Source organism: Lepus europaeus, chromosome 11 (assembly GCF_033115175.1).
Source record: "Lepus europaeus isolate LE1 chromosome 11, mLepTim1.pri, whole genome shotgun sequence".
In the NCBI taxonomy this organism is placed as follows: domain Eukaryota; kingdom Metazoa; phylum Chordata; class Mammalia; order Lagomorpha; family Leporidae; genus Lepus; species Lepus europaeus.
The window spans coordinates 96,671,356-96,679,652 of NC_084837.1; positions in this window are offsets into that span (position 1 = coordinate 96,671,356).

Sequence of the window (8,297 nt, forward strand, 5' to 3'; positions counted from 1 at the left end):
GTACTTCAAGGAGCATCCCAATGCTGCTAAGCTCCTAGGTTTGGAGACTAGCACAGATTTCACTCTCTTCCCAGAACTTGAGGTTGAGTCCAAGGAAGTCATTAGGGCTTCTGACTCTGAGTTTTGGTTGGGAGAAGCACCTTCAACCCAGGCTGGGAACTCTCTCAAAAGGGACATCCTGGGTACTCAGCCTGAGAAAGGACCTGGGATTATTATCCTGGAATACTGACAGTGTTGTACACAGAGAAGGCCATTAGAATTTCAAACAAAGTCCATCGCCTGGAAGAGAGAAGACAAAGGTTATGCTTCTTGCTTTCCTGCTGAAGCTCTCAGTGCAGCTCTGCCTAAAAGATCTGATAGCAACATGCAGGGTCCATGAAATTCTCTGAAAAATAAGCAATGATGTCCTCAAGGCACCTGCATGTTAGTCTACTGTTTAGGTGAGAGCTGTCTACAATGATACGCACAAATCTCAGGGGTGCATTTGCGTGAAATTTCATTTCCTTTAGGTGCACAGGGGAGTGTCCTGTTGTGGGAGTGTCAGGGTTCCACGGGTCTCAGTGCCATGGAGAGTTAGCCTTCCAAGAGCCAGTTCAGTCATGCAGAGAGAAGTTCATCTGGCCTACCAGTTCCTCTGGGCCCTCTGTGGCCAAATTCTGCACATCCTACAAGCCTGTGGCCACCAATGCCTTGTTCTCTGCCCTGGGCTTGGCTCCTTGCAGATGTCCTATGGGTGGATTGCAGCCTGTGTAGACTTTGAGGGACACTTCTCTCCTAGCAGGATGTACTTGAGATTCATTCAGGTTGGCCCAGAGCCCTGTGCCTTGTCCTGAATGCTATTCTAAGATTTAGATGTAACAGAGATTACTTAACAATTTCCTGCTGAACATCATCCAGGCTGCTTCCCGTGTTTTGTGATTGTGAGCACTGATTGTGAGTACAACACTGATTCTTGCATGAGGGTTTTCTGTGCACCTGTTTTCTAATGGTCAGGTAAATGTACATGTGTGTTGTGGGTTAATGTGGAAGGCTTGTGTTTATCTGTGAGAAACCGCCCTACTGTGCTGCTGAGTGCCTGGACCATTGTGTGCTGCTCCTAGCAATGAACCAGAGTAGTGCTCACCACACATTCCCAAGAGCACCCGGTATCCTCAGTGGTTACATTTCATCGCTTCTAATAGCTGTGTACTGGTACCGATTGTGATTTAGGTACTAAGCGTGTGTTCATATGTCGATTGGATGAATTGTGTGTGCTTTCACGAAGTGTCCCTCCTGAGCCTGTATCCCTAGGGTGCTGGGAGGCTGTCCACTGCTTTCTTGTTATTGAGTTTGAGGATTCTTTGTATATTCTAGAAATATAACTTTTTATTAGATATCATTTTTAATATTGTCTCTCATTGTGTTTCTTTTCATTTCATTCTCTCCAAAGTGTCTTTTGTAAAGAATACATAATAAAAAAGAGGCCCATGGATCCATTATTTTCTGTCTTAAATGAACTGTGCTTAGGGTTGTAACCAAGTCTCTCCCAGGAACCCCACGTACCCCAGGACTCTTGCTCCTCCCCATCCTCTGGGGCCCTTCCAACTCATACCATCACTTGATTCCATATCTTTTTTGAACATCAGGTAATTTCTAAATGTCGATGTCATGGCCAAGTCAGTCTTCTGGATCTGGTTTGATCACAGCCTGGCCTGCTCCTTCATCTCCTGCAGGGCAGGTCCAAGAGGGAGGAACCACCTTTAAAACTATAAAACCCCTTCTGCCACACATGTATCCCAAATCCACATCAGCTCTTCCTGGTGAGAGAGATCTCTGCAGGAAGCTCATTCCCTTCAGGGTCTCAAGAGGAGAGAGGTTCATGGGTCCTCACTCACCTTAGTGCCTACAAACCACCCCCCCCACAATGTGCCAGCATCACGGCGGAGAAGACCACTGAGGACCCCCTGTGGTCAGCATCATTCAGGGGCTCTGTAAGTGCCCTGTGCACTACCCCCTGCCTGCATACTATACTTCCCTGCAAGACTCAGCCTGGACCCAATCAGGCCTCAGATCTTCCTCATGGGCACCCCAGGCCCTGCCCTACAGGAGTAAGTCACGCCCTGACACTCCTCAATGCTGCCCCTGCTGGAGGGGCCCATCAAGACATAAGAAGCTGCCCTTGTCTTTGAGCTGATCCTGGGCAATGACTATCACCAGGTCCAGCCTCCAGGGCCAGCACCAAACTTGAGATTTGGTGGAGGGTGCAGTTGGCCATGCCAGTTGTGCCCTGCTACCTGATGGTAGCCAGTGAATATGAGAGCCAGCTGCAGTTGCCAACCCTCTGCTCACTCAGGCCTTAGCACCCACAAATCCCAGCAGCAGCTGAGAACTGAGTCTGACAATTGGACCAGCCACTCCTGGCAATAGCAATGGCAAGGGCCACATGAAAGCAGGGCCAGATATGGGCAGGCCCAGGTGAGAGCAGACCTAGGGGAGGGCAGGCCAGGTGTGTGCAGACCTTCTTAGCACAGAGTATGGGGAGGGTCTATAGCACACACTACTGTGATCTCCTGCCAAGAGACCATTGCCCATCATGAACCTAGCAATTTCTCCCAGCCCGCCTTGCACCAAGCTGCCCTGGTAAGCCAAATAGGGAGAAAGACAGGAAGCACAGATGTCCAGGCCCAGCTGGGTCTGGGGCGACATGGAAGAGACCTTGAGGAGTGTCCAGGGAGAGGTAGGCAGGATGGGGAGAAGGCCTCCAAGATCTTAATGAGAGACCCCCACCACCACCATGGGAGACACAGACTCCTGACAAGGCCTGAGCAGACTGGGCTCCCTAAGGTGAGTCAGAGCCATACCATGTATTTGCCCAAATTCTGGGCCTTGTTGTTGTGCACATCCAAAATCAGGACCCACACCTTCCCTCCAGCCTGGGCAGGGATTCCTTTGTAGAATCTATGATGAAAGTAGAGGAAAGAGGAACCTCTGGTGGGTGGTGACATGCCCTCTCTGAGGAGGCTGTACAGGATGTGGCATTAGGAGTGGGAAGCCAGGAGCTCCATGCTGTCTTAGCAGCCAGGGGATCTGTGAGACCTATAGTGACAAGAGGGCTGAAGTCTCAGAGGCACAGGCTCTGCGGTGCACTGACTGCTCCATACCAGGCACCAGGCCCTGCATCTAGAACTGTCTTCAGCAGTGACATCAGATTTTTTACCATGTCCTTCATGTATGGGAAAGGGGTGTGGATGACCTGTGTACTTAGGGGCTGGACAGTTTCCTCTGGGCATCTGAGATGCAGGAGGTGCCTAGCACGGCAATAGCACCAGTCATCTCAACTCTGCTCACAGTGGTCCCAAGGGGCCTTCATCTCCATGGTACCTTCTCACTGCTGCAATATTTGCTATAATTTTTCAGCATTTTCACCTACATTTGGAGTCTGTAGAACTCATAACGTTTACACTGGAAAAGGAAAGAAAATAGTGTGATTTCAGGTGCAGGCCTCTGAGAGTGGCCTTTGGATGAAGCTCAGGAATGTGTGGGCACTCAAATGGAAGGAACTGGAAAAGGCACAAGCCATGAGCCCCAGATCTTCTGGGAGTACAGCAGTGCCCTGAACTCTGACCCAAGCACACCTTGTCCTCAGGGCAGAGCCCCTGAGCTACAGTCAGGCAATCCCAATCATGTTAATTGGTTATGGTAGTCAACAGGCAGAGAACCCAGAGCTGTGGCTCAGTTTAGGGACAGATGAGTGTGTTAAGATTTCAGCAGGGGCTGTGTAAATTCTGCATGTACAGGATCTTATGTCTCTTCATGTAACAACTGCTGAGACCCACGTTCCCCCTGCCCAGCTCTGCTTCCAGGATGACTGTCCCACAGAAAGGATTTGGTCTTACGTTTGCCTCCTGGGTGCTGTCCCAGGCAGCTTTTGCTCACTGGAAAGCAAGGGCAGTAGACTTGAGGACAGGTGACAAGATCAGATATTTCTACCTCCCTAGTGGGTAAAACCAACAAGATCATCTCAGCCCAGGGGATTGAGAAGGGAAAGGAGGCTGTGGCCATCAAGCCAGCAGACACCTAGAAGGGGCTGGTGACATTGAGCACAGGGAGCCCAGGGCCAGGCACATGACTTCCCTGTCAGTAGGGGTCTCCAGGCCTGTCATAGGCACATCTTCCTGGGTGTGTAGCAGCTACTGTGCGGTTGCTCTCCTGAGAAGAGACAGGCTGCCCAGGGGTGAGGAAGCTGTCTTCTGACATCAGCTCTCCAAAAAGGTCACCCTGGAATTAACTGAGCCTGGCTGGCCTGCCTGAGGGCTGCTTAGTTCTGTGAGCTTGCACTCTGGTTCATGGCATCTGGGACCAACACCCTTGCCCCAGAATTCCCCCTCACCCACCCTCTTCCCTTGTGCACAGCCTCCTGATGTGCCTGCTCCCCACCTCACCCCTCTGTCAGCCGAGATCGTGGCCATCTCTTCATCAGTTGGTCCCTTCTTTATCTCCCGGTTCTGTCACAATGTGGAGCCAGAACCCCCTAATCCCAGTTCTAAGGCATACTGCTGAGACATGACCAGAGACAGTCCGGAGCTTCTTCTTTCCTGGTCACTGAAGCCCACCTTCCAACCACAGGGCATCTCTGCTGTTCTAGACCACTGTGGGAACAGTCTTCAAGCCTGGCCTCTGCCCCCAGGTCCCACTCCACCCTGCAATGACCTAGGGGGAGGGCCCATAGCTACAATCCACCCTACCCTAGTCTGTACTGTGGGATCATAACCCCAGGGGCCACACCCCTGGCTGTCCCTCAGGCCCAGCCTCAATAAGCCTTTACCACAGCCATTGAGATTCACACACCTGCTGGACAATGGCTCACCTGCCAGGCTGGTGCTCTGACCCTGTGGACACAGCTCTGTCCAGGTTGTATCCCCTGGAGCAGGGCCAGACCCTCAGACTGCCTCCTCTACTTAACAGAAGCAGGCCTCAGAATGAATGCCCAGTGCCAACCCCACATCCAACTCCATCCTTGCCTGTTGTCCTAAGTCACTCGCTGGGTCATTCAGTTCTAGCAAATGCTTACCTTACTTGTGAAAGCTGCTTGGCTCAGGGCAGGACCTGGGGACAGGTGTGCTGCCTCATGGTGAGGGTTTCTAAAACCAATCTCTGCCCTTGGGTGAGCTGGGATGTGGAGGACTCACTGCAGGAATCCAAGCCTGTCTGGGACGAGGCAACAGCTCTCATTGTCCTCTACATGAGGTTCAAACAGTGCCGCTTCTATGCATCCCTGAGCCACCAGCGGACCCATGTGAGAAGCCCAGGGTGCTCAGTCACTGGGAGAGCTGAGCCACCCTCCCTCCTCTTAGTTTCCAGGGAGGGATGGGTCCTGCTCTCACAAGCACAACACCCAAGGCAGAGACCTGCCTTTTCCCAGCACCCTGCTCATACTGGACGATGATCAGTGCTAATTCTGGGCCCTCTGGATCCTCAGGGCATTCACATCCTTCCTGTCAAACACAGACATGATAGTGCCTCAGTACAGGAGAGCCCACAGGAAGTGCTGCCCCCGAGATCCTTCCCCATGGGTGGGGGAGACAGCCCCACAGACAGGTGAGAACCTGGTGGCCAGGTCCTAGGAGGATGACTCAAACAGAGCACAAGGACTAGGGAAGATGAGGTAGGGATAATCCCTGTCTCACCTCCCCTGCTTTTAAGAAGGATGCTCCTCCAGGGAGCACAAGCACAGGGGTCTGCCTGCCCCATTCGTGGCTCCCACATCTCTGGAGCTCTTAGATCCAGCCTCATTGCCCCTACCATAGATAACAGCTAATCAGAACACCTACTCTTTGACCTGTTGTCAACATGGACTCACACAAAGGCACATTCACAACTCGTGACCAGCAGATGGTGAGGACTGAGATGACTGTACATGTTGTGCATACAGGGGTACCACTGAGAGCTCAGTGACATCACACATGGAAAACAGTTGGTTGAAACCAGTGCCATCCTCTTGGGAACAACCTTCCTCACATTACAGCACAAGCAGAGAATAAGTCCCACTGACCTCTGTTGCAAATCCGTCCACTTCTACCAAACATGCCTCTTGCCTATGCTACCAACAACAAGTCAGTTTGGCAGTAGATGCACTACTGGCCACTGGTTGCCCCACACCCCAGATGTGCAGTCCTCAGTGACTGTGACATCACAGAATCCTGCCAACCAGTCATAATTAGTGCTCTGCTGTGGGAGAAGTCAGGGTAGTCAGCCCTGGCTTCATTAAAGGGCACCAGAAGTGGGGCTGGGGCCCAGGTAGAGATGGCAGGGCTTGGAGGGGTGCCATGAACCAGTGGTGCAGGTGCCTTCTACCACTTACTGGAAAGGTCCAAAGTCCCAGGAAACCTGTACTTCCTGTCCCTCCTCCTTTTCCTACGATGTAATTTTATTATAGAACAGCTGTGAAGGCCTCTTTATTTGAATACAAGATGGCACAGGGAACCCCCTACCTGCCTGTCCATCTTCCTGAGGTCCCCAAGTCCACTGCCGCCCCTGCAATGACTTGAACTGGGACTCCTGGGGGTGCAACCTCCTGTCCTTTGACAGGCCCCATACCAGCATTGCTGACCCAGCTGTCCCTTCTTGCTCTGTTCCTGCTACTCCTCAATGGTGCTTTAGGTGTCAGGCACAGGCAGTCATCCTTGCCAGTGGGCAGTGGAGCACAGCTGACCGCCACCAGTGTAGGAGTCTAAGTTGTCAGAACCCAGACTGTCCAGAGCAGGAACAAGGACTCTGTCCTGGCCACTGACAAGAGGTTCAGGCACAAAGCACTGGGAAATCCTCTGCACCGGCACCTGGTCCACATGCTGGTAACACCGGCTGCTGCTGACAAAAAGTACAGGGACAGCACATGTGGGTCAGGAGCCTGCAGCTGCCCATAGTGCCAATCGCAAGGACACCCACTCCTGAGGGATGCAGGGGTCACTCTTAGCAGCAGCTCAGCCCTTCCAGCACCTTGGCCTGTTGTGGTCACCACTGGCTCAGCAGAAGTTAGGGACCCAGCAGCTTATGCCCAGACTCATGGGCTCCAGCTCAGGCTGCCTCCTCACTGCACACACAGGGGAGGGTGAGCTCTCTTCTGCTTTAGGATGCTCACGTGTTCTTCTGTTGCATTACACTTGTGTGCCCAAGATGCACATGCTCCAAGACCCCCAGGACTAGAAACTCCTCGTCTGAAGCACAAAATACTAGTTCGTGTCTTTGTCACTGTCACCTCATGGCATGCCTGCTGCACTGAGATGCCACCAGGTGTCCCTCAATTTTCCCACCATACATTGCTGGGCTGTTTTGGTGGTGAGAGTGGAAGAATGCAGAGAGCCCAGCCCCATGGGGCAGCTCACTCATACTAGCAGGCACATAGGTTACATGAGGTGTGTGGGCCTGGCAGGACAGGAATCCACACCCCTTCATGTACTCTTGTGGCCCTCAGTGCAGCACTCATGGGTGAGGTTGAGACAATGGCCCCATGATGATGGGGACAGAAGTAGCCCGGATTAACCCCTGCTCTGGATCACAAGGCAGCTGGCTATACAGCCCCTAATGACCTGGTCTGGGTTTGAGGAAGCCTGGGAGAGCAAAGACTCTCTGGGAAATGGCTTCTTCCCTCCGTGTTAGGTGGTGGCCCCACCTATCAGTTCTTTCCAACTCTGCCATCTGCTGTGACCCGGGAGGTGAACAAGGAAGAACAGAAGATGTGCCTGCCCCTAGAGCCCCTCCCTGCCTCAGGCTCCAGGATATGCCTCTCTTGCCCGTTCCACCCTGGCCATGGCAGCAACAACCTAAGACCCATCCACAGCCTGGGATCAGATACATGGCTCCTCAGCGATGAGTTTTCCCCTGCTCAAAACACATGGAGGAGCCCAGGGCTTCCCAAGGCCTGGTCTTCCTGGGAAAGTCGCTCAGCCCTCACCTAGCACTTCCTTAGCCCTGCATCCCACACTGCCCCTAGGCTGCCACCTTGGTGCCACATTCTGTCTTTTCCCTTCAAGGGCCTGTTTCTTTGCTGCTCTGCCCATTTATTTAGGCCTGGCACGAAGACTGCAGGGTCCAGTGTAACTGTCACCCTGGTCTTCTCTGAGTGTATGAGCCTGACTTAGAGTTAAGTGCACAGCTGTGTCATCTTCAAAACTTCTTATTGTCCAGGGATACTGTCCATCAAGACTCAGGTTTTTTTTTTCTTTTCATTTATTAAACTTTTATTTAATGAATATAAATTTCCAAAGTAACCTCCCTCCCACGTGCAACCCTCCCCTTTCCCGCTCCCTCTCCCCTTCCAT